General features: G+C 45.1%; 1 long non-coding RNA gene across 1 annotated transcript in view; it reads right to left on the reverse strand.

The window, feature by feature from the left end:
- LOC148143019 (uncharacterized) overlaps positions 1-16,730 on the reverse strand; it is a 29,843-nt gene extending 13,113 nt beyond the window's left edge. The window contains exons 1-2 of the long non-coding RNA XR_015751094.1: positions 16,613-16,730; positions 14,337-14,460 (exon numbers count right to left, since the gene is read on the reverse strand). This is a non-coding gene — a long non-coding RNA (uncharacterized LOC148143019). The remainder of the gene's footprint in view (positions 1-14,336; positions 14,461-16,612) is intronic.
- Between the last annotated feature and the right edge of the window lie 9,472 nt (positions 16,731-26,202).

The following is a 26,202-nucleotide window of genomic DNA, read 5'->3' on the forward strand; positions in this document are numbered from 1 at the left end:
CATTACTTGTTCCTTTAATCAGTAATCAGACCATGATGGCGGGTATAATATGGGCCTGTGGAGAGAGAGGGTACCACCACCTTCCTCCAGGATGGAAAGGGTGCTGCTACCCCATGGTACAGTGTTCGTCCCAAAAGCTAGTAATGGGCAAACCCGAAGGGACATGCCACTGCATTGGAAGGGGGACACACTCGCAGACCCCTGGACTACACCAGGAGCGAACATTGGATGGTCTATTGTCTTGGGAGCTGGGACAACATTGGCAATAAACAAGATTAATGGCGTGGCATATAGTATATTACTGTTAGCAAATGAGACGGAGGAAGGTCTAGCACTCACCATTACTGAATTAACAGTAGTAAGGGAAGCAGCGATACAAAATCGATTAGTACTAATCATACTGATGGCAGAGAGAGGGGGCGTCTGCAAATTGTTATGTACGTCCTGCTGTTTTAATATTCCCGATGAGTCCCAGAATATCACTAGTGTGATAAATTATATGAAGGCGGCAGTAAGACTGTCTCCCCCAGCATATGACTCTTGGTTCCAACGGCTTACCGCCCTTTGGGGAGCTTGGGGGTATTGGATCCTACACGTTCTACTAGTTGTAGGGCTGGTCATACTGATAGTGCTTTGTATTAGGACCCTGCTTGTGTACCTGCCTATGGCGTTTGCTTAGGAGTGCAGCAGGATACCAAGTGGTAAAACGACCAGAGGTTCCACCGCAGGAAGACCTGATTGCGTGGATCCCACCATACAGTAACGCTGAAGTGTGTGATGTGTGAAAATGGGCTATGTACAGGGCAGCAAGTCAGGCAGCATCCAAGGAGCAGGAGAATCGACGTTTTGGGCATGAGCCCTTCTCCAGCATCTGCAGTCCTCACTTTCTCCTATGTACAGGGCACACCAGAGCAAGTGGCGATAACACCAGAAAGCTGTGTTACAGGTAGATGATGTTGGAGGAAAGGCCTGGTGCTCCCTAAGCAGTCTGATGTATAGCTATCTGGCTCGGTATATTTTCATGTCATTGCCGTCATGAAATGGAAAATTAACATCCATTGTGAAATCTATAAAGGCATGGGGAACAGAGAAGTAAGGATCTGACTGGAACTAAGGGTATTGCAAACAAACAAAAATGTAAAGGCAAACCGACCTAACAGCAGACTTACAAGGCCAGTTAAACTACCATATCAGCAGCCAAGAAATGAGAAAATCAACTCCATAGATGGAAAGGAACTTGAATGTTCCAGGCCTCTGGCCATGCAGGAGCTGATAAGGAAAAGCAAATTATAGTATAAAGGGAGTACGTGAAAGCTATCAGTGCCCCTTACATGAGGCGTCTTGCCAATGTCTTGGGTCCTTTTGCAAAGGTCTGAAATAAACATTTGAATCGAGTCGATTTAATTACCACGACAATTGTTACTATGTCATCATGCTCAGTGTCTGACTATAAACAATGTATATAAGCTCTATACAAACTCTGGTAAAGTCGGCAGATTATTTTGGTGGTCTAGAAGTACTCATCCTTCTGGGCTGATCAGAGTCTACCGACCCGGCCATACCAAAGAATAAACAATTGCTTGTGTGATTAACAAAGCGTCATTTCCAGGTGCATTTATTGACCAATCCCAGAAACCCGAAGACCCAGACAGCAGTCCAGGTCATCAGAACAACCAGACAGGAAATGGTTAATGTCCCCAGGATGTGGGGAGCAAAATGAGACATCAAGGCATTAACACCAACACCAGAGAGAAACTGAACAAACAGACATGGCAAACGTTAGAGAGTTACAGCAGAGAACAGTCCCTTCCGTCCAACTCATCTATGCCGACCAGATATCCTAAATCTATCTCGTCCCATTTGCCAGCGCTTGGCCCATGTCCCTCTAAACCCTTCCCATCCATATACCCATCCAGATACCTTTTAAATGCTGTAATTGTACCAGCCGCCACCACCCTCTAGCAGCTCATTCCTTGCACGCACTACCCTCTGAATATAGGTGTTGCCCCTTAGGTTCTTTTTAAATCTCACCCTCACCCTGAACCTATGACCCGTCCAGGGAAAAGACTTGTCTATTTACCCTGTCCATGCCTCTCATGACTTTATAACAGTTTGTAGGGTCACCCTCGGCCTCTGGCGCTCGAGAGAAAACAGCCCCAGCCTGACAACATCTTTGTCAATCTTTTCAGAACCCTTTCAAGTTTTGCAACATCCTTCCACTAGCAGAGAGACGAGAAGTACATGCAATATTCCAAAAGTGGCCTAACCAATGTCTGGTGCAGCTTCAACATAACTTCCCAGCTCGTATAATCAGAGGATTGGGAAAGTTTTCAAAACCCACAAAAGACAACCGGGAAAGAATGGAGGGACAAACCGAACTTTTGCGGGTCAGCTTGGACATCAGGGCGGGGGATGGGAATGAGGGAAGGTAGCTGAATGTGCTGGAGCCAAGGCGCAGGAAGAACAGAGGATGCAAAACCGGCTTCAAGCTGCAATGAGGAATATTGCATGTGCTGTACTTGTACCTGCTGCAGTTACTTGTGGGAATCGGGTGCATTTTAAACATAAAAACAGAAAAGCTATCTGCCCTCCGCTTTCCCAACGTCGATTCTTCAGTTCCTCCTCACCCGGATAATTAAGGCACATACCTGAGTCTGCTCCCTTCCTGGATTCACTCCAGTTGCTACAAGTGACCAATTTCCCCTCCTTTTATCTCTGTCTCCCTCCCAGGATGAAGAGCTGCCCAGAGGGAGGGGGATTCATTATGAAACTGACAGGGCCACTTCCGCCTTGTGACGTCAATAAAGGAACGAGGGGCGGGGCGAAAAGCGGAGCAAAATGACGGTGAAGGCGGCGGGACGAGACCGAGAGCGGCCCACGCACTGCGCATGCGGTGCCCGGCAGCACAAGGGGAGGGGAATACCCCATCATTTCAGAGAATCCCCACAGTGTGGGAAGCAGGCCACTCGGTCCGATGTGTCCACACCGACCCTCCCAAGGGTAAGGCACCCACATCCATTCCCCTACCCCCACTGCTCTACAGTTAACCCTGAGTAACGCACCTTAGCTGCATATCGCTGGACATTACGCATGATTTAGCATAGCCAATCCACCCTAACCTGCACATCCCTGGGCACTATGGGTAATTTAGCATGGCCAATCCACCCTAACCTGCACTCCCTGTGCACTATGGGTAATTTAGCATGGCCAATCCACTTTAATCTGGACAAAGTTTAAATCTCAACTCCAGGCTGTAGTCCAACAGGCTCCTTTGGAAGCAGTAACGTTTGGAGTGCTGCTTCTTCATCAGGTGGTTGTGGAGAATAAGATCATAAAACACAGAATTTATAGCAAAACATTAAGGCATCCTGCCACTGAAATGGTATATTGAACAAACCTGGATTGTTAAATCTTTCACCTTTTAGAATGGGTTGCAGGTATTATTCCAAAGTAAACCCCAGAACTTCTTGTATGTCCCCTTCACGAGATAACAAGGTTTTATAGCAAAAGGTGACATCTCAGCTCAGACAATGCATTAAAGGTGTGAGGTCAGAATCTGCCTGTATCCCAATCTTGAGTCAGACTGATTCTATTTCCCAAAGTGAAATTTACAAACTATTATATGTATTGGACTGTCTGCAGATTTTATTTTGTTTAAAAAATGCACAATGTATCTGCAAATATACCTCCCCAAACACGCACACGTTTGTTGGGTGAATTTGTACTTGCAGAATTACATCTTTACTCAAAACTGCATGAATCCATGTAAGATTCTGTAAATCAGTTTAACCATTGTGGCACAGACAGTCTCACACAGGGGAGCTCACACCTTCAATACATTATCTGGGCTGACACGACACCAATTGCTAAAGTTCACATGAGAATTTAACTTTTAAAAAACATCGTGATTTACATATGAAAGAACTGAAACCAACATGGTCATTCTAACAGATAAGAGACTTAACAAATCCAGGTCTTATTCAATATATAATAAGTTACATCACACTGTAAACTGTTGCTATAAATTTTGGTTCTTACAATCTTATACTCCATAAACACCTGATGAAGGAGCTGCACTCCGAAAGCTAGTGCTTCCAATTAAACCTGTTGGACTATAACATGGTGTGTGTGATTTTTAACTCTGCAAATATAATTCTGCAAATACACATTTACTCCCATGGACTTATGTGTGCACGTATGTGCATGAGAGAGAGAAAAGTCTACATCAGTGTTGTATGCCTTTATGTCTATTTGATAACAGATGCTTTATTTCTATTGATGTAAATATTGTATTAAATCTTAGCTGGGTACTAATAGTTAGATGTCAGAGAGAGAGAATTCTTCAAGTAGGGCATGATAAGAATCCTGGGAGACCCCTATTTCTTGTTTACTTCCTAATGAACAAACATTACGCTCGATCGTCTATTTATTTCTAACTTTGTTGCATTTTCATTGTTTTATTCCCTGCGATGATGTGGGAGAATTGTTCGATTTGGGTCAGCCATTTTGTCACATATTAAAGCCTGGAAACCATTTTGAATTTCATCTTAGTGCTTGCTTGCTAAAGCTTATGTTTCCCAGGCTCAGCAGAGACGGTTGGCCTTGCAGCTGTACTGCTCCCTGATAAACAAATTCTTTCCTGACATGGGACTTTATTTCCATCCCCCACAGTTGGCGAGTCAGCCAGGAGATACCCTGGTCCTGCCAGGTCACTGGCTGATATCCTTTGAGAGATGAAATATAGAGGGTGGTTGCTGCTTTGTTGTGTCCAAATAAAAAGGAATGCTGGCCAGGGACAAAAATGGTGATACAATTCTCGCTACTCAGCCACAAGATACTAGTGAGAGTGTCCTGACGTAATGCTGCTGAGAGCAGCTTGTGCTTTAAAAAATTAGTAATAAAGAATTTGCTTGCCCCAGGGTTATAGCTGGTGAAACCCTCTTTGATAAGACCTGGACCCACACTGAGGTCTGCGGCAGGCTTCAAAATGCCACCGATCCATTCAAATGCCCAACATTAGTTTTAATTGGCTTGTAAAATTCTGCAATAAGTATAATTGCTTGCTTCAGGACGTCCAGACTTGAATAAATTTGGCATACAGGATGCAGTGGGCAACTATTAAAGACTCTGTTGTATTTCCCCTGGGTTGTGGACTAATGCAGAGACACGAACAACTTGCCTTGAAAACAGTGTTCGATTTGCAAATGGAACAGCTGACAGGTATTTAGAGTTTGCACACTTGGTTAGGCAGCAATGTGTCACAGCCAGGATTTATGAGGCTCAACTCCCGAACTTGGACTGTTCTGGAATGAGAGTGTCTCATTACCCTTGGAAGGAAGGAATAAACAAAAACTGACAAACTGAGATTCGAAGAAAGTTGGAAAATATTGCAGAGAGAGACATGTAGGCAGAGAGAGGAACAGGCAGGCAGAGAGAGAGAGACGCGCAGGCAGGAAGAGAGAGAGAGAGAGACAAAGAGACGCAGACAAGCACAAAAAGAGAGAGGCGCATCGACAGGCATAGAGAGAGAGACAGACAGGGAGAGACTGACTCAGTGCCGACACCGAGGAGAAAGCGAGGACTGCAGGTGCTGGAGACCAGAGTTGAAAAATGTGGTGCTGGAAAAACACAGCATGCCAGGCAGCATCCCAAGAGCAGGAGAATCGACGTTTCGGGCCTGAAGACGGATTTATGCCCGAAACGTCAATTCGCCTGCTCCCGGATGCTGCCTGGCCTGCTGTGTTTTTCCAGCACCACATTTTTCAATTCAGTGCCGACATTTTCCAGGTTGTATAAAGGTTAACACTTTGTAATCTGGTTTGAATGCACATTTGCCTGGGTATGGTGCTGAAATCACAGGGGATGCCCCTGAAGAAGAGCACAAAATATGGCCTCAAATAGGGTACTCCCTCCACACCCAAACCAAAATGTGGGTGACCCCTGATGGACTGGTTTGTGTTCCTTCTTTGCTGCTGTGTATTTCATTTGATTATACGCAATATTGTACACACTTGGGCAGGGAGGGAATGGATAATACTCTGTTACAAACTTGGTGGCACCCAGATTTTCAGAAAGCAGCGAGGAAAAGAGCTGAAGAGTGTTTAATTTGTAAATAAACAATATGCATGCTGTAAGAGGGCTGCCTTGAATTTGTTAACCACTTCCTTGCCTAGTGGGCCTTTTTACCTGTCTACAACTTGCTCTTATAGAATTACGTTGCGTACGTTGTTATGAATATTGTCTAATAAGAGTAGATGTATTTAGTAGATGAATCAAAACCATCCCAATGATTGAAACAGCTGCCACTATAGTGTTGGACAAATGCGAAATATTTGCATCAGTTAACCAAAACTCTTCAAAGTTTGCATTCACAGGTACGCCAAGCCTAAGAATTACTACCGGGCATATTGGAGCCGAGATGGAAGGGCCCATTCCTAGTCCTGTTGGTCACCCGGTCAGCAGTCAAGGTCAAAGGAGGCTGCATGGACACACACAACAAAATGCAAAAGAGCGCCACCTCCTGGAGGAACACAGAAGACAGATCTTCAGCCTTCATCAGTGAATGGCTCAGCCTGATCATTCTGCCTTTCACTGCATTCTTTCTTACCTTTCTTTCATGAACTACATTTGATTGGACCTGATAACCTCTAGTAAACAGGAATTACAGTTTAATACTTTTCTTTCTACACAGAAGGTCAACCACTCTAGCTGGGTATGTGCCCATATCCCCATCTATCCCAAACTCGCACCAAGCGAGCCCTTATAGAATTTGACCGACTTGCAGCTTTCTTTTCCCCTGCCTTTGGAACTGCTCGACTGAAAATCAAAGTCACCCCGCAGACAATCCTGTGGACGGCTCAGTTCACTGTTGTGGCCCTCCTCTCCAGCGATCTCTCAGATGCCGAGATTTCCCCTTCCTGATGATGATTCCCAATCCCTGGAGCCTTCTGCCCCTGTCCTTACTGAACCAGAGGACTATCTGTCTGATCTCCAACCACCACCCCCTGACAATCCCCCTGGCTCTGGGTATAATTCCCTTTTTGCTGACACCCCCAATCTCTTCTTTTTAATAAAAAAATGGAGGGATTGTGGGAGAATTTGACCAAAATTGACACAAAACTGCGTGGAAGTCATTTTGTCACAAAGCAATGTTTGCAGTAAAATGTAGCCTGTTAACATAATGCTGTCTGAGCCCTGGCTAAGGAATTCTGTTTTGATAGCCTGACCTTGCAGCTGCAGACTGTCTCTGCTCCTCAGACCATTATACTGTGCTGCTCCATAGAATGATGCATTGTTTCTCTCTGTTCCTTATCGGTAATTCGAGCCGAGCTAAATCTGCAGTAGAAGATAACATTCAGTTTTGCAGACATTAAGAAATGTGAACCTTACAACTGCCCCTCCATTGCATAATTAATGGACAGTAGGCTTGGGTTTTACCATAAAACTTGTAACATTCTGTATTTCATTGTTCAACACAAAGTCAACGTATTCCAAATGGGTCTTCCCCATGGCAATGAATAAAGCTAGTTAATTGCTCAAAGTCTCCTCTCCTGACTACTTTGCTTTAAATTATTTGGCACACGAGTTACTTTGCTAACAGTTACATCTAAGTACTAACAGTTACATCTAAGGGAGACAGAATTCCTCATGTCGGGGACATCAGAATCCTGGGAGACCCCTATTTCTGGTTTACTTCCTAATGAACAAACATTAAGCATTTATTTTATTCTAATTTTGTTTCATTTTTCTTCTTTGATTCCCTGCTATGGCTACACTATGTGTCTGGATGGTTGACAGGCTGGGAGATTGTGGGTAGGCTTTCGATTGACTGAAAAGACATTTGGATAAGTACATGAACAGGCAAGGTTGAGGGGGACATGGGCCAAACACTGGCAGGCAGGGCTTGTTAGGTTCGTGAATATAGTCAGCATGGACCAGTTGGACTGAAGGGTCTGTTTCTGTGCTGTATGATTCTGTAAGTGTTCTATACTGGTTTTAAAAAATCATGCCTTCCCCCATAAACTTCCACTTCTTTGTTGTTCAAAGATCAGATGAACTCAGCCTTGAATATATTCAATGAGCCCCTAACTACAGGAAGACATTTCTGAACCCATTTTCTCGTTCCTGATGAAGGGCCCGTGTCTGAAGCATCAACTCTCCTGCTCCTTGGATGCTGCTTGACCTACTGAGAGTTTCCAGGGCCACACTTTTTGACACTGATCTCCAGTGTCTGCAATGCTCACTTTCTCCACATCCCAATGTATCACTATTTAAACAATACACCTCCTTTCTGCTTTTTTTTTCCACAGCAAAGGCTATAACTTCACATTGTGGTAGTGCATTTGCCACATGTTTGCCAATTGTGGTCTTGTCTACATTGGGTAGACCAAGCATAAACTTGGGGAACAGCTCGCCGAGCATCGCAACTAGATCCACAGAGGCTGACCGAACCTCCCAGTCACCACCTATTTTACTTCCCCTTCCCACTCCCTTTCTGACGTGACCATATTTGCCACCTCCATTGCCACAACGAACCAAACCACAAGTTAGAGGAACACCACCTCACCTTCCGCCTGGACAGCCTACAACCCAGAGGACTCAATAACTGAGTTATCCAGTTTCAAATAACCTCCCTTCTCAGCACCAACCCTTCATTTCCACTGCTCCCTGCCACCAACCAGATTCCTACTTCTTACTGACCAACCAGATCGTACCCTCAGCCTGTCTTCACCTATCCCCACTTCACCCCCCTGCCCTTTGCACCCCCTTTTATCTGCATCTCCTCCTACACCCGTCCCCAGTCCCGAAGAAAGGATACACCCGAAACGTCAACTTCTTCATCTACTGAAGCTGCCTGGTTTGCGGTGTTCTTCCAGCCTCCTGCCTGTCTATTTTGCCAATTGAGACACATCTGCACCAACGTTTCCAGAGTCCGGATTCACTCCCTTTTCTTTCGATTGCTGCAAGTCAACAATTGCACTACACAATGAAAAAGAAATGGGAAAAGGAGTGAGAAAACAGAGTGCTGTACTCACAGAAGTTGGACAGAGGAAAGAATTTACAGCCTGGGTGAAGCTTAATCTTCATTCACAGACAGGAGCAGGAGAAGCTCATGGTCCAACGTCCGCATTCAGACGATGGGATGACTCTGAATGGCAGGAGGACCAGACTCCTTCCGGTCCTCCAGGGCTCTCTATTGGCCCATCAAGAAAAGGTCGCGCGCCTTTTTCTGTGTCAGCAATGAGCATGCCCAGTGGTTTGCTGACACTGGTGGACATGCGTACTGCTTTGCTGACACCGGCAAACATGCGCGTTATGCTCTACGCGGGTGCTGGTGTTCCTGACAGATTTTAAGTATCCAAACGCCAAAAGGAAAAAAAAAGGCAGAGCCACAATTATTTTCCCGATGTGATTCGACATTTTATTGCTTTTGCATTTTGTCTCGTTGCTCAACTTTTATATGTTTTTTCCCCTTGTTGAGAGAGAGTGTGCCCCAGTGAGCTGACTGTGGGAAGGAGCTATAACCAGTTACACAGACTAAAGAAACATTACACTATTCGCAGCAGCGGGGTGACTGTACACGTTTCCTGAGTGTGATCACAGTTTCTGTTGTTCATCGGAAACACAGAGCCAAAAGGACACCAGAACTGCGGAGAAGTTGTGGAAATGTGGGGACTGAGGGAAGGGATTCCATTCCCTGTGGGCACTGGAGATTCATCAGCTCAGTCGCAGTGGGGAGAGGCCGTTCTTCAACACATTATTACCATCAGTATTTACTGTGGAAAAGGATATGGAAGATATAGCCTGTAGGGAAATAGATGGTGACATCTTGCAAAATGTCCAGATTACAGAGGAGGAAGTGCTGGATGTCTTGAAACGGTTAAAGGTGGATATATCCCCAGGACCTGATCAGGTGTATCCGAGAACTCTGTGGGAAGCTGAAGAAGTGATTGCTGAGCCTCTTGCTGAGATATTTGTATCATCAAAAGTCACTGGTGAGGTGCCGGAAGCCTGGAGGTTGGCAAACGTGGTGCCACTATTTAAGAAGGGTGGTAAGGACAAGCCAGGGAACTATAGACCAGTGAGCCTGACCTCGGTGGTGGGCAAGTTGTTGGAGGGAATCCTGAGGGACAGAATGTACATATATTTGGAAAGGCAAGGACTGATTCGGGATAGTCAACATGGCTTTGTGCGTGGGAAATCATGTCTCACAAACTTGTTTGAGTTTTTTGATGAAGTAACAAAGAAGATTTATGAGGGCAGAGCAGTAGATGTGATCTATATGGACTTCAGTAAGGGGTTCGACTAGATTCCCCATCGGAGACTGATTAGCAAGGTTAGATCTCATGGAATACAGGGAGAACTAGCCATTTGGACAGAACTGGCTCAAAGGTAGAAGACAGAGGGTGGTGGTGGAGGATTGTTTTTCAGACTGGAGGCCTGTGACCAGTGGAGTGCCACAAGGATCGGTGCTCGGTCCTCTACTTTTTGTCATTTACTTAAATGATTTGGATGTGAGCATAAGAGGTACAGTTAGTAAGTTTGCAGATGACACCAAAATTGGAGGTGTAGTGAACAGCAAAGAGAGTTACCTCAGATTGCAACAGGATCTGGACCAGATGGGCCAATGGGCTGAGAAGTGGCAGATGGAGTTTAATTCAGACGAATGCAAGGTGCTGCATTTTGGGAAAGCAAATCTTAGCAGGACTTATACACTTAATGGTAAGGCCCTAGAGAGTGTTGCTGAACAAAGAGACCTTGGAGTGCAGGCTCATAGCTCCTTGAAAGTGCAGTCGCAGGTAGATAGGATAATGAACAAGGCGCTTGGTATGCTTTCCTTTATTGGTCAGAGTATTGAGGTCATGTTGCGGCTGTACAGGACATTGGTTAGGCCACTGTTGGAATATTACGTGCAGTTCTGGTCTCCTTCCTATCGGAAAGATGTTGTGAAACTTGAAAGGGTTCAGAAAAGATTTACAAGGATGTTGCCAGGGTTGGGGGATCTGAGCTACTGGGAGAGGCTGAACAGGCTGGGGCTGTTTTCCCTGGAGCGTCGGAGGCTGAGGGGTGACCTTATTAGCGGTTTACAAAATTATGTGGGGCATGGGTAGGATAAATAGACAAAGTTTTTTCCCTGGGGTCGGGGAGTCCAGAACTAGAGGGCATAGGTTTCGGGTGAGAGGGGAAAGATAGAAAAGAGACCTAAGGGGCAACTTTTTCACGCAGAGGGTGGTACGTGTATGGAATGAGCTGCCAGAGGATGTGGTGGAGGCTGGTACAATTACAACATTTAAGAGGCATTTGGATGGGTATTTGAATAGGAAGGGTTTGGAGGGATATGGGCCGGGTGCTGGCAGGTGGGACTAGATTGGGTTGGGATATCTGGCTGGCATGGACAGGTTGGACCGAAGGGTCTGTTTCCATGCCGTACATCTCTATGCCTCTATAACATTATTTCCCATTGACAAAAACACATTCACGCTGCCTGATTACTTTGAACTTATACAAGTGCCCTGTCATAACATCTTTAATAATAGCTTTAAACATTTTCTCTATGACATATCTTAAGGTAAACGGTCTGCAGTTTCCTGTTCTCTATCTCCCTTTTTGAAGAAAAGAGTTTACCAATCTTAAAAAACCTTCCCTGAGACTAATGAGGTTTGGAAAATTAAAACCAATGCATTAACTATTTCACTAGTTAGTTTTTCTTTAAGAGTCTTGGATGAAGTCCTTCAGATACCTGGGACTTGTCAACTCGTAGTTCCACAGTTTACTCAGTACTACTTCCCTGGTAATTGTAATTTTCTTCAGGTCCTCCTTCCCTTTCAATTCCTGATTTACAGCTAGTTCTAGTGTGTTACTTGTATGTCTCTAGTGAAGACAGATTCAAGCTCTTTTCAATTCATCTGCCATCTCTTTAGCCTCTGTTATTGAATCTCCAGACTCATTTTCTGCAAAACTAACACTTAATTTGTTAACTTTTTTAAAAAAAGCTAATGAAACTTTCCTACCTGTTTTTATATTTTTCGCTAACTTTCTTACCCTAATTGCTGTGCTCCTGCCTGTATTATTTCTGATGTTTTGCCCCAGCTCTCAACTCTAGCATCAACCTGTCTGCTTATTCTATTGAACTGACCTTGGTTAAGTGATGCAAAACACACAAGGGCAAATCTTTCCTCTCCAGAAAGTCTTAGTACTTAACACGATAACATTCACTTTGAAGTATTGTTCATTAAAACTTTACCATGCACACACTACAGATTCAAAATCCCACAATGGCACCTAGTTTTGGAATGACCTTTAATTTTGAAGAGAAATCTGAATATCCACTGAATATTCAGAACTGGAAGAACTGTTCGCGAAGTTTTCACATTTTTAAACAAAAATAAAACTGGAGTAACTTAGCAGAATAGCATGTATGGCCTTAAATTGTAAATCTAGTTTTCTTTCGAGTGATGGAGTAGGTCCACACCAGATGAGGATCTAATACCTGGATTTAGGCTGTTGTCAGGAGCAACAAGTGTGTGTAAGCTTTTATGAACCACAAAATGGCATCTCAATATAAATTAAAATGACAAAATGGCTTCAGGCTTCAAATTAACACTGTGTTTAAAATGGCTAAAAACTGCATTCCTGAGCTAACTGAATTACAGATTAACCAAACAATGCCTTCTTCATCGTATGGATCTAATTAAGCTCAAAAGGATATTACTGACCATCCTAGCTAACCTTGAAGCACAAGTATGAGGAGATAATGCATGTGAAACAACATTGTTTCCTAGGAAACATCATTGGCCTGTGGTCCATTATGTAATTTTATTACATTTTATTGGATTTACTCTGTAATTAAGGCTGTACTGTCTCTGAAGAAACATTTGAAATTGCTTTTGGTTCCAAGTTAATCACGCAGTTTCTCCAAGGAACACAAAAACTTTCAACGTCTGTGTTGATGGACAAATCTTTGCCCGGCCGTTACCACTTAAAGTATGAAACCTTGCTGAAGCAGACCATACTCCTCATGTTCATTTGACCGATTGCAGAACTGAGAGAGCCCTCCCAGGGGTTGAGATCTTCAACTCTCACTGTGCTTTTGGTGTGACCCATGGTTACAGATCCTTGTGGGAACATAAAGGGCTTTTAACCCCCACGGGGCAGACGAATAGTAATGCTGTTTTGTCCAAGCAATCTGGCAGCTATCAAGATGTTCGGCTCATGCTGAGGCAATGGATACAGTCTCCAAAGGAATGAGCAGATAGATGCTGCTGCCAAGCAGGCAGCCTTACACCCCAAACCTCTGGTCCCATTGGGTCCCCAGCAAAACCGGATAGAGACAATATGGGGACAGGTATGCCAGGCCTGGCTATGGTACTGAAATCACAGGGGAGGCCCCCTGCTGAACAGCACAAACTATGGCCTCAAATAGGGTTCTCCCTCAATACTCAAACTGAAATGTGGGTGGCCCCTGCTGGCCTGCTTTGTGTTCATTCTTTGCTGCTGCCTATTTCAGTTGATTATGAGCATAATTGTACACACTTGGGCAGGGAGGGAATGGTTAATACTCTGTTACAAACATGGAGGCAACCAGATGTTCAGAATGCAGCGAGGAAAAGAGCTGAAGCGTGTTTAATTTGTAAACAAACAAGATGCATGCTCTAAGAGGGATGCCCTGTGTTTGTTTGTTAACCACCTCCTTACCTGGTCGGCCTTTTTACTTGTCTATAACTTGCTTTTATAGAATCACCTCACGTATTGTTATGAATATTATCTAGTAAGAGTAGATGTATTTAGGAGATTAATCAAAACCATCCCAATGACTGAAACAGCTGACACTGTAGTGGTGGACAAGTGGGAAATATTTGCATCTGTTAACCAAAACCCTTCAAAGTTTACAGTCACGGGTACGCCAAGCCTAAGAATTAGGGCCGGGGGATATTGAAGCCAAGATGGAAAGGCCCATTCCTAGTCCTGCTGGTAACCCATACAGCAGTCAGGTTCAAGGGGAGGCCGCATGGATGCACAGGACGCAGTGGAAAAGAGTGCCACCACCTGCAGAAACACCAGAAGACCCCGTCAGAGAGACATCTTCAGCCTTCATCCATGAATGGCTCAGCCTGATCGTTCTGCCTTTCACTACACTCTTCCTTATCTTTCTTTCACTAACTATGTTTGATTGGGACACAACGGATAGCCTGATAACCTGTAGTAAATGGGAATTACAGTCTAATACTTTTCTTTACAGGACATACCTTTATGCAGAAAAGGACAATCGCTCTAACTGCTGGGTTTGTGCCCATATTCCCATCCATTCCAAGGGAGGGATCCCCCGAGATCCATACCTTTTAATGAATCTGACCCTGCTGAATGGGGGCTGCATCAGGGTCGTTCTGCTGCTGTCACAACTTTTCACACACCCCTGGTTTCCTTAAGTTGGTGGGCATCCAAACACTTCCAGAGATAACCCTGGTGATTAGCAGATATAAGATGGACACATTTAAATGTTGGATCCAGCCTCAATACAATCATCCCGTACACCTCCCTCCCCGTTCCTCACCAATCTCTCGGCCACGACTCCACCTCTAGGAATATTTACATCAAGAGCAAGCATCCCTCAGGATAGCAGGCTGGTTTCAGTAAGTGTCTGCATTCCCTGCTCATTACTTCAACTGCTTACCAGTCCATTGTGGACAGGAGCATATCTAACCTCAGGGTTCCCAACAAGACCGCCATCAATTCCTCGTTTCCCACGTTTTGGACTGGAGCCCAATGCAATAATCTGTTGCCCTTCAAGGGCACTGATTTCTTTTGTGGTCATATGGCCTACTCCTGGCTGCCTACCTCCTGGACTGGCAGCTGGTATTTAGGTTATGTTGTCTCTTTCCTTGACTACTCCCACACTTTGCCTTTTGAGAATTCCAAACCACACATCAAGAGAGCGCTCACAACTTTTCAGCATCTTTTCTCTACCTTCTCCCCTCCCTATGCTACCCTCCACTTTGAGTCATAGAGATGTACAGCATGGAAACAGACCCTTCGGTCCAACCTGTCTATGCCAACCAGATATCCCAACCCAATCTAGTCCCACCTGCCAGCACCCGGCCCATATCCCTCCAAACCCTTCCTATTCAAATACCCAACCATATGCCTCTTAAATGTTGTAATTGTACCAGCCTCCACCACATCCTCTAGCAGCTCATTCCATACATGTACCACCTTCTGCGTGAAAAAGTTGCCCCTTAGGTCTCTTTTATATCTTTCCCCTCTCATCCTAAACCTGTGCCCTCTAGTTCTGGACTCCCTAACCCCAGGGAAAAGACTTTGTCTATTTATCCTATCCCTGCCCTTCATAATTTTGTAAACCTCTATAAGGTGGTTGAGGTTCGGCGAAATGTTACCACTCTGGAAGAGATTGCCAATGCCACATCTTCAGCCTTTGACCTGCTCAATGCAGGGATGGTCACTGTCTGCACCATTGCTCTCCAAAATCACATTGCCCTCGACTATCTGTTAGCCGAGAATGGAGGCACTTGTACCCTTATCAGCTCTGACTGCTGTGCCTGCATCCCTGACTCCAGTGAGAACATTACTATCATGGCCGCCCACATTCACAAGGCAGCCTCCTCCCTCCATGACACTACTCTCTGTTGGGACCTTTGAACATGGGTGGGTAGCTGCTTGGCTCTTGGGCTTCTGCCCTCCTCCAGGGTCTTGTGCTTCTCATTGCAGGTTTTGTTCTGCGAGCACTTAGCATTATTTTCCAGAAACAGTGCTGTGCCCATTTCAGCTGTCTTCTGATGCCGAATATCCCAGCATCTTTCCAACTTGTGCTGCTTCCCTTTTCTGACATTCACCCACCAATGGATGGTTTCACTGACTCTCACTCTCTCGATCCTGGTGACCCTGACTATGACAGTTACCGAGGCGACTCTAAACCCCCACCACCAACACACACCCTGGGTCTGCTACGTCCCTCCTTTTGCCAGTTCCTCTGAACTGCCCTCCTGATTTGGTGAAAAAGGAATTGTGGGAGAATTATTACATTCTGGTCAGCCATTTTGTCACATATTAAAAACCTAGAAACCATTTTCAAGCTCAGCTTAGTGCCTGCTTGCTGAAGCTTGTTTTCAGGATAAGATTGCCTTTTCCAGGCTCATCAGAGACAGTCGGCCTTGCAGCTGTACTGCTACCTGTTAAACACATTATTTCCTTGCATGGGAATATTCTTCTCTTTGCAAGGACCTATTATATACTTATCAGCTACTAACCAACACTGTCTAGACACTAAATCACTGGGCAAAGTGACTTAGTTTGCTAATTGTTAAATTATTGTCACCTATATAATCACACAACTCTCTCTTTCTCGTCAGAGTGACTTGTGACCATTAGGTTGACTTGGCTCTCCCCGTGAGCTCCTGAATAAACAGTCAATAACCCAAGGTTTTTGTGTCATGATTACATATCTAAATTGGACTACTACAAGCAAGTCACCCACAGCATAATCTACTTCCATCCCCAGCATGGATCAAGGGGCCACCCTTTTTTGCCAGACAAGTAAATGTGTCAAGCTCAGGAAACAAAGCCTGTCAAACATTAATAGACACAAATCTAGACCAACCTTTTCCAGAGTCTGTCCCTTCCCCTCGATTGACTTTCTTTTTCCCTCAGCTCCTACAGACCAACAGCTAAACCCAAGGATGAGAAAAGAAGAGTGCCGTCCTCACAGATGTCAAACAGAGGAAGGAAGTTGCAGTCTGGAGTGAAGCTCAATCTTCTTTCAGAGAGAGAGAGAGAGAGAGAGGAGCAACAGCAACTTCAGCAGCTCGTGGTCCAACTTCCGCATTCAGACAATAGGGGGGCTCTGATTGGCAGGAGGACCAGTCTCCTTCCGGTCGTCCAGGGATTTCCAAAGGTTAGTCTCCCCGTCCATCAGAACGATGGACATCTCACATCTCACACATGCGCACCATGAACACTGCTTACGGCCGATAGAGCGGTTTCTGGATCGCCTGGGATTGTGGGGGCGACATTGGCCATTACAGAGATGAAATCAAGAGTCCCATGTGCCTTCTTAATCGTCCTTTTCCATGTGTTGGTAACGTACACGTCATGAGCCAATCTTTAATCGATTTTAAATTGATACACTGAATGAAACGCTACAGCTGTTCAACTTTAAACTCTATTTCCAAGTCAGTGTCAGCACATCGCTCTTTATCTGTCCTCAAATAAAGACTGAATCAAAGCCTGACATCTATCCCACCTGAACGTCGATTTTTTTTTTAAACTTGCGGGTTCCAACCCTCTGTTTCAACCATTTATTAAAAGTTATTCGTGGTGCATGAGCATTGCTGGCTGGCCAGCATTTATTTCCCTTGAGAAGGTGGTGGTGACCTGCCTTCTTCAACTGCTGTGGTCCACATGCTATACGGTGACCTGCAATGCCCTTATGGAGGGAATTCCAGGATTTAGCTCCAGCGACACTAAAGGAGCATCAAGTTGCTTCCAAGTCAAGATGGTGAGTGGCTTGGAGGAGTACTTGCAAGAGGTTCTGTTCCCAAGTATCTGTTGTCCTAGTCCTTCTAAATGGCAGTGGTTTGTGGTGTGGAAGGTATTTTCTAAGTATCTTTGGTGAATTTCTGTGGTGCAGCTTGTAGATCGGACACACCTGGGTCCCTGGTGCTATGAGGCAGCAGTGCTAACCACTGAGCCACCTGTAACCTGTTCTTGTTGCCATTGTGGCTGTGGTTAGTCTAGTTGAGTTTCTGGTCAATGGTAAACCCCAAGGATGTTGATAGTGGGGTGTTTAGTGCCAGTAACACTATTGAATATCACGGGGCAGTGGTCAGATTATCTCTTTTGGGGATGAGTCATTGTTTGGCATTGGCATGGCATAAATATTACTTCCCACTCGTCAGCCATTGGATATTGTTAAGATCTTGTTGCAGTTCAAACTGAAGTTTGTGAGGAGATGTGAACAGTGCTGAACATTGTGCAATTATTGAATATTTCCACCTCTGACCTTTGGATGGAGGAAGGTCATTGATGAAGATGGTTGAGCCGAGGACACTACCCTATGAATTCCTGCAGAGACGTCCTGGAACTGAGATGACTGACCTCCAACAACCATAGCAATTTTTCTATGTGCCTGGTATGGCTTAACAATTAAGACACACAAACAATATTTCAAAACTAATTGAAGGAATACATACAAGACACCGCTCTTTTGCGAGTCTCCAGTGCAAGCTTTTCTGTTCGAGAAACAATCTGATAAGCGTTGACTTTCATCAACCTTTTTGATCTTTGCCACTCACTGCGCCCCCTGTCCATTCCCCCCACCACCCACAGCTCCCCTTGTGCATTCTCTCTCCATCCCCAGCATCTTGTCCATTCTCCCTCTATACTCTGACCACCCTGTTCATTATCTCTCACGCAAACCTCTGCACCCCTGTTGTTTTTCTCCCCACCCTCTGCTCCTTTCCAATCCTCCTACCCACCCTGTGCCCCCATCTATTCTTTCTCATCAAACCCTCTATCCCATGTCCATTCTTCCAGCCCCCCACCACCCATTCTCTCTTTCTCCGTCCCACCCCCGCCCATTCTCTCTCCCCTGTTGTGGGAAAAACACCAGGCTCAGAGTCAGAATTGGGGTTCAATGACAGAGTTTATTGCATAATGAAATACCGGAACTTTGGGGAGAGAAAGACACCAACAACACAATGTCACCTGCGGGTCTTCTCTCGACCCAGAGCACATGTCAAGAAACTTTTATGCATCTTGTGATACAATCAATCAGTGATGAGATTATTTTCTTTGTAACATAGAGTCATAGAGATGTACAGCATGGAAACAGACCCTTCGGTCCAACCCGTCCATGTCGACCAGATATCCCCACCCAATTCTATCCCACCTGCCAGCACCCGGCCCATATCCCTCCAAACCCTTCCTATTCATATACCCATCCAAATGCCTCTTAAATGTTGTAATTGTACCAGCCTCCACCACATCCTCTGGCAGCTCATTCCATACACGCACCACCCTCTGCGTGAAAAAGTTGCCCCTTAGGTCTCTTTTGTATCTTTCCCCTCTCACCCTAAACCTATGCCCTCTAGTTCTGGACTCCCCGACCCCAGGGAAAAGACTTTGTCTATTTATCCTATCCATGCCCCTCATATGATTTGTTTATGGTAATCATTGCAGAATCGTTGATAGTTTCGATACAGTCTTTGTCAGTTCCAGCACAGCCTCTGTTAATTTCCGCACAGTCCTTTCAGTTTCAGTGCAGACATTGTCCATTTCAATGTCTGCGTGGAAATCCATTGTTGTAGTAATGGGCGCTAATTGCTCTTCCTGAGAAGGAGGATTCCTGCAGCCCTGGCTATTAGCATTTGGTATTGAGCTGTATCAAGCTGTTAGCACTTCTATAAGAGGTGTTGGCTGGACCCGGACACTTCGGAGGGCAGTGTTCATTACTCATGTATATTCTCTCCCCCACTCGCCTTAAACTAATCAACTGGGTTGCGAGTCCATTGTGCTGGTATTCTGGTGGGCCCAGGCAGTGTCTGTATCAGCTCTGCTGTTTCCCTCCCTATTGTGATCCTGGGGCCTTTTTCTGTGTCAAGTTGGCCAACGGATGGCTCAGCGGCCATCTTGTCTATCCGTGTGCCTAGTGTCACCCTGCCCCGTGCCAGCTCCCACTTGTCCCCCCGGCCATTCTCTCCATTCTCTCTATCAATCCCACTCATTCTCTCTCTCTCTCTCTGTACCACCCTCTGTACCCCCCAATCTTTCTCTACCCCCCCACTCTGTGCCCCTGTCAGGAATGAAGGCCTCCTGCCCGAAACATCGATTTTCCTGCGCCTCAGTTGCTGCCTGGCCTGCTGTGCATTTCCAGGTGAACTCTAATCTTGACTGTAAAGGGGTGAATGGCCTCGTCCTAGTCTTGTGAAGTAAATTCCGACTATCTAGAAATAGAGTCACAGAGCACAGAAACATACCCTTCGGTCTATGCCGACCAGATATCCTGAATTAATCTCGTGACCCATTTACCAGCATTTGGCCCCTTATCCCTCTGAATCTTTCCTATTCATGTTCCCATGCAGGTGCATATTAAACATTATCATTGTACTAGCCTCCACCACTTCCTCTGGCAGCTCATTCCATACACGCACCGCCCTCTGTGCAAAAAGGTTGCCCCTCAGAAATCTTTCCCCTTACACCCTCAACCTCTGCCGTCCAGTTCTGGACTCGCGCCCCTACTCTAGGGAAAAGACGCATAAAGGTTGAACTCTTGGCATTTGGACTCTGAAAACACCGGCACCCGCAGTGAGCGGACTGCGCATGTTTTCCGGTGTCAGCAAAACTGTGGGCATGTTCATCGCTTCCCGAAAAAAGGCAATTGACTTTCCTTTGGCCCAATAGGGAACCACAGAGGAGCGGAAGGAGATTGGTCCTCCTGCCAATCAGAGCCACTGCATTGTCTGAATGCGGAAGTTGGACCATGAGTTTCTGAAGCTGTTACTCCTGCTCCTCTCTTTCTGAATCAACATTGAGCTTCACCCAGACTGCAAAATCTTTCCTCTGTCCAAGATCTGTGAGGACGGCACTCTCTTTTCTCGCCCCCGTTTCCATTTCTTTTTCATTGTGGAGTTGATTTGTTGACTTGCAGCAACTGAAAGGAAAGGGAGTGAATCCGGGAGGTGACACACTCTGGAAACGTGGTCCAGGTCTGTGTCTCAATTGGCAAAATAGACAGGCAGCAGGCTGGAAGAACACAGCAAGCCAGGCAGCTTCAGGAGGTGGAGAAGTCGATGTTTCAGGTGTAATCCTTCTTCAAGATTGGAGATGGGTGCCAGGGCCAGGGGCTAAAGTGGGAATAGGTGAAGACAGGGAGAGAGTACGACTTGATTATTCAACAGGAGGAAGAAATCGGATTGGTGGCAGGAAGGAGTGGAAATGAGGGGCAAGGGGCTGAGAAGGGAGTCAGGGGATGGAAAGGGAGGTTATTTGAAATTGGAGAACTCGATGTTGAGTTCTGCAGGCTGTAGGCTGCCCGGGCAGAAGATGAGGTGCTGTTCCCCCAATTTGTGGTTTGCTTCATTTTGGCAATAGAGGAAGCCTAAAATGTTCTTGTCAGAAAGGGAGTGGGAAGGGGAATTAAAATGTGTGGTGACTGGGAGGTCTGGTTGGCCTCTGTGGACCTGGCTGCGATGACCGGCGAACTATTCTGCAAGTTTACGCTCTGTATCCCCGATGTAGAGAAGACACAATTGACAAACACACAGCAAATGCAGTACCACATTGTGAAGTAATAGCCATTGCTGTGAAAAAAGCAGAAAGGAGGTGTATTGTTTAAATGGTGATATATTGGGATGTGGAGAAAGTGAGAACTGCAGATGCTGGAGATCAGAGTCAAAGTGTGGCACTGGAAAACACAGTAGGTCAGGCAGCATCCAAGGAGCAGGAGAGTTGACGTTTTGGGCACGATTCCTTCATCAAGAATGATGTATGGATGTACAAATGATCAATGTCCTTCTACACCAGTCACTGCCAGTTGTCAGACAGGGGCAGCAAGCAATCAGCAAGGCAAGTGGTATATTAGCAACAGGAATAGAGTTCAGAAGTGGGGGTATCTTCCTGCAGTTAGGGGGTCATTTAATATTATTCAAGGCTGAGTTCATCTGATTTTGGAACAACAAAAAAGTGGATGTTAATGGGGGAAGGCAAGAAAATGATTTTAAGACCAATATACAACAGTTACAGAGCCATACAGCACAGAAACAGACCCTTCAGTCCAAATAGTCCATGCCAACTATATTCACAAACTAAACTATTCCCACCTGCCTATGTTTGACCCATATCCGTCCGAACCTTCCTTATTCATGTACTTATTCAAATGGTTTTTAAATGTTGTTACTGTACCTGCATTCACCACTTCTCCTGGACATTCATTCCACACACAAACCACTCTGTGTAAAAGAAAAGGTGCCCCTCCTGCCTCTGTAAAATCTTTCTCCTCTCACCTTCAAATTTACTGTCTAATCTTGAAACCCCCACCCTAGGGAAAGGATACCCAGCGGTCACCTCATCTATCCCCCTCATGATTTTATAAACCTCTGTAAGATCACCTCTCAACCTCATGTGGTCCAGTGAGCAAGTCCCAGCCTATTCAGCTTGATGTCGGCAGATTCACAACCAATCTGTTGAATGTTGGTGCAGGCTTGTAAAACCAAATGGCCTACTCCTGCTTCCAATTCTCTCACACTGTGTCCAGGAAAGCAAGAGAACATAAGACATCGGAGCAGAAATTAGGCCATCCAAAGTCTGCTCTGCTATTCAATCATGGCTGATAGGTTTCTCAACCACATTGTCCCACTTGGTCTCTATAACCCTCCATCATCTTGATACTCAAGAACGTCTCTATCTCAGTCTTAAATATCCTCAGTGACCTGGCCTCCACAGCCTTCTGTGGCAATGAATTCCACAGATTCACCGCGCTCTGGCTGAAGAAGTTTCTCCTTACCTCCATTCTAAAAGGTCTTCCCTTTACTCTCAGGCTGTACCCACTGGTTCTAGTCCCTCCAACCAATGGAAACATCTTCCCAACTTCCACTCTGTCCAGGCCATTCACTATTCTTTATGTTTCAATTAGAACTCCCCTTAGTGTGGGCCTGTTAATCAGCATGAACCAGACCCTTCAGGATAACGTAAGGCAGGGATTAGGTGAGCAAACTGAGAATACAGGGAGAGCGTATAGGATGGAGATTTTCAACTTCGAGGGAATGAGAGAGGAAAGAGAGTTCACTATGAATTAGAATTGATCGGATGGGCTGATGGGCCAAGGAGTGACAGTTTACTTTAGAGAAATGTGTGGTTTGCATCTTGGACGAGTAATCCAGGCAGGACTGACACAGTTAAGGGGAGTGTTGCAGAACAAAGAGACCTTGGAGTGCAAGTTCATAGTTCCTTGAAAATGGAATCACCAGTAGACAGGATAGTGAAGGAGGTGTTTGGTATGCTTTCCTTTATTGGTCAGAGCAGAGAGTACAGGAATTGGGAGGTCATGTTGTGGCTGTATAGGCCATTGGTTAGTCCACGTTTGCAAGACTGCATTCATGTCTGGTCTCCCTGTTATAAGAAAGACTAGATTAGATTAGATCGAGGGGATCCAAGATGGCGGCGACCCAGTAAGACTGAGTCTATAGTGCTCCTCCCAAGACTTGGGCACAGTGGGTCACCTACCCCCTACCAAGCTCACCAAATCATTTATAAATCATTTATAATAGTTTAGTAACTCAATTAGTTGTGTAATATTACACTTAAACAGCTTACTCCTAAGTTAAAATGACTAAAGGGAAGGGAGCCCGCAGCTCTCAGCAAGCAGGAACCCCTCCCCCACACTCTCCAGCTGCAGCAGAGGCGTCCACAGCCGCCCCGGGGGACTTACCTACAGTAGCAAGTCTTGCAGAAATGCTTTCCAAGCTTGACTCGAAGATCGATGCTTTTATCGTCGAATCCAGAAATCGTTGGGAGTCGCTGTCGGCCGCGCTGCAGAAGCACGACCGTGAGATTGAAGAAATTCAACGCCGAGTCGGAGGGGCGGAGCTAAAGGCCGCGACCTCCGAGACAACCGCTCAATCGGCCGTGGATCAGGTCCGGACTCTCGAGCAGCGAGTCCGGACCTTGGAAAATCATATTGACGACCTCGATAATCGAGGTCGTCAAAAAAATATTCGTTTGCTGGGCCTTCCCGAACGGGAAGAGGAAGGCCATCTTACAGCATTCCTGGAGCAGTGGCTGCCACAACTTTTAAATCTGCAAGCTGGATCAGGCCAGGTAAGGGTGGAATGCGCCTACCGGGTCGCAATACGCGGGCCTGGCTCGAACCAGCGCCCACGCCCGGTCCTGTTCCAGCTGCAGAGCTACAGGGAGAGGCAGATACTCCTAGAAGCCTCTAGAAATCTCGGAAAAGACCCCCAAGCTATGATCTACAAAGGATCCAAGATCATGCTATTTGAGGACATTTCCCCGGCTCTGGTTCGAAAGAGGAAGGCATTCGACGAGGTGAAGAAGCGTTTAAGGGACTTAAATGTTCAGTACTCCTTACGCTACCCAGCGATGTTACGCTTTAACCATGAAGGATCCGTATATAACTTTGGATCACCAGAAAAGGCTAAGGAATTCTTGGACTCTCTTAGATAAACTGTAGGACATAATGGATGTTGGTCTGCCTTCCCCCCCACCCGCTTTGGTTTATATCCCCTCCCTTTTTTTTTCTTACCTTACTGCTTAATATTATCATGGGGGTGGGGAGAGGGATTTGATTTTCTCCCCCCCCCCCCCCCCCCCCCTGGAGTTGTTTTCTGTTATTATTTTATGTATATATGAGGGATGTATGTGTGTATATGTGTATATATATATATATATATGTGTGTATGTGTATGTATATATATGTGTATATATATATATAAGCTGGGGGATTTGGTTAATGTTGGTGGGGGGAGGTGGTTACCTTATTCGATTTTACCTTTGTCTTTAGGAGCAGGGTTGTTTTTCCCTTCGTTATTTTGTATTATCATATTTAATTATTATTTGTTGAAGTGGTAATTTTATAGTTATATGTTTATATATGGTATTAACATTACCAAATATACCCAGGTGTTGGTATGGGTGGGGGTGGGGTGCTCACTGTTAACTCTGGCTTTGTATTATATTTGAATTCTCCTCATTTTATTGAGGAGTGCCTGGGTCAAGGGTGGGGCATTGGTTGGGAGAGGGTATGAGGGACTTTTGGAGAGGAAGTGACGCCCCCTGGGAACAAGGGGGAAAGTCTCCACTTAGATACGTTTTATATTTTTTTTATTTAGAAATAGTTTTTTACTGTATTGTTGTGGGTGTATTAAAGAGGCTTTATTTTTGTAAATTTTACATGTTCCACGCTCGGGATGTTCTGGATAGGGTTCCCCCTCCCGAGGGGTCTCAGATTGGCCCAGAGGATTATGGTTGATCAGTCGGTTAAGTGGTGCACCTGGAATGTCAAGGGGAGTAATTCGCCACTTAAAAGGAAGAAAATATTATCAAATCTTAAGAAGGAAAGAGTTGATATAGCTCTCCTACAGGAGACACACCTGTCAGATAAAGAACACTTGAAATTACGACAGGGCGGATTTGATCAGGCCTTTTTTTCTTCTTTTAGCTCAAAAAGCAGGGGAGTTGTTATTCTTGTTCGGAAGAATTTCCCTTTCAAAATCCTAAAGCAGATAAAAGACGAATCTGGACGATATATCTTGATTAAAGCCCTCATAAATGGAGAGGAATATGGGATTTTAAATTTGTACTGCCCCGCGGCACACCCCTTTAAATTTATAACGGAAGCCTTTTCAAAATTGATGGCTTTTGATGCCCGTCATATAATTATAGGGGGAGACTTTAATTGTATTATGGATCCGGAAATAGACAGGATTCCCAAGAGTACTGCAGGAGTATCTCCCAGATCTAGACAATTGATGGATCTGAACAAAGAATTAGGATTAGTAGATGTATGGAGATGTCTTCATCCACAGGGTAGAGATTTTTCTTTCTACTCTAATCCACATAAATGTCATACCAGAATTGATATGTTTTTTGCCCCCTCGATTTTTTTAAATTCCATATCATCCTGTAAAATACGTAATATAGCAATTTCTGACCACGCTGCTGTATATATGGAAACTAAGGCGAGGAACAGTGGGACATCCCCTCGGCATTGGCGTATGGACCCCTTCTTAATGAAAGATAGTAAATTTGTAAAGTACTTCTCTCAAGAATTTAAAACTTTTTTAGAAATTAATTCAGGTACAGCTAGCAACCCGTCAATGATGTGGGAGACCATCAAAGCTTACACGCGAGGCTTGATCATCTCCTACTCAGCGACCCAGAAGAAATTAAAGGGAGAACAACAGCGTCTGCTTGAAGCTCGCTTAAAAGCGGCTGAAACAGCATACACTGATAGACCTTCTATTATTAAATTGCAAAGGATTACAGCTCTTAGGACAGCTCTAAACACTACACTTACTCAAACGGCTAAGAGGGAAATATTATTTGCAAAGCAAAGGTTATATGAATATGGCGACAAACCGGGTAGATACTTAGCATTTCTTGCAAAGAAAAAAAAGGCCCCTCAGACTATTATGTCTATCAAGGAAAGTACGGGTATTTTGACTCATGATCATA

The sequence above is a fragment of the Chiloscyllium plagiosum genome, unplaced genomic scaffold (genome assembly GCF_037043375.1).
Source record: "Chiloscyllium plagiosum isolate Xiang-an unplaced genomic scaffold, Cpla_swu_hap1 HiC_scaffold_27, whole genome shotgun sequence".
Lineage (NCBI taxonomy): Eukaryota > Metazoa > Chordata > Chondrichthyes > Orectolobiformes > Hemiscylliidae > Chiloscyllium > Chiloscyllium plagiosum.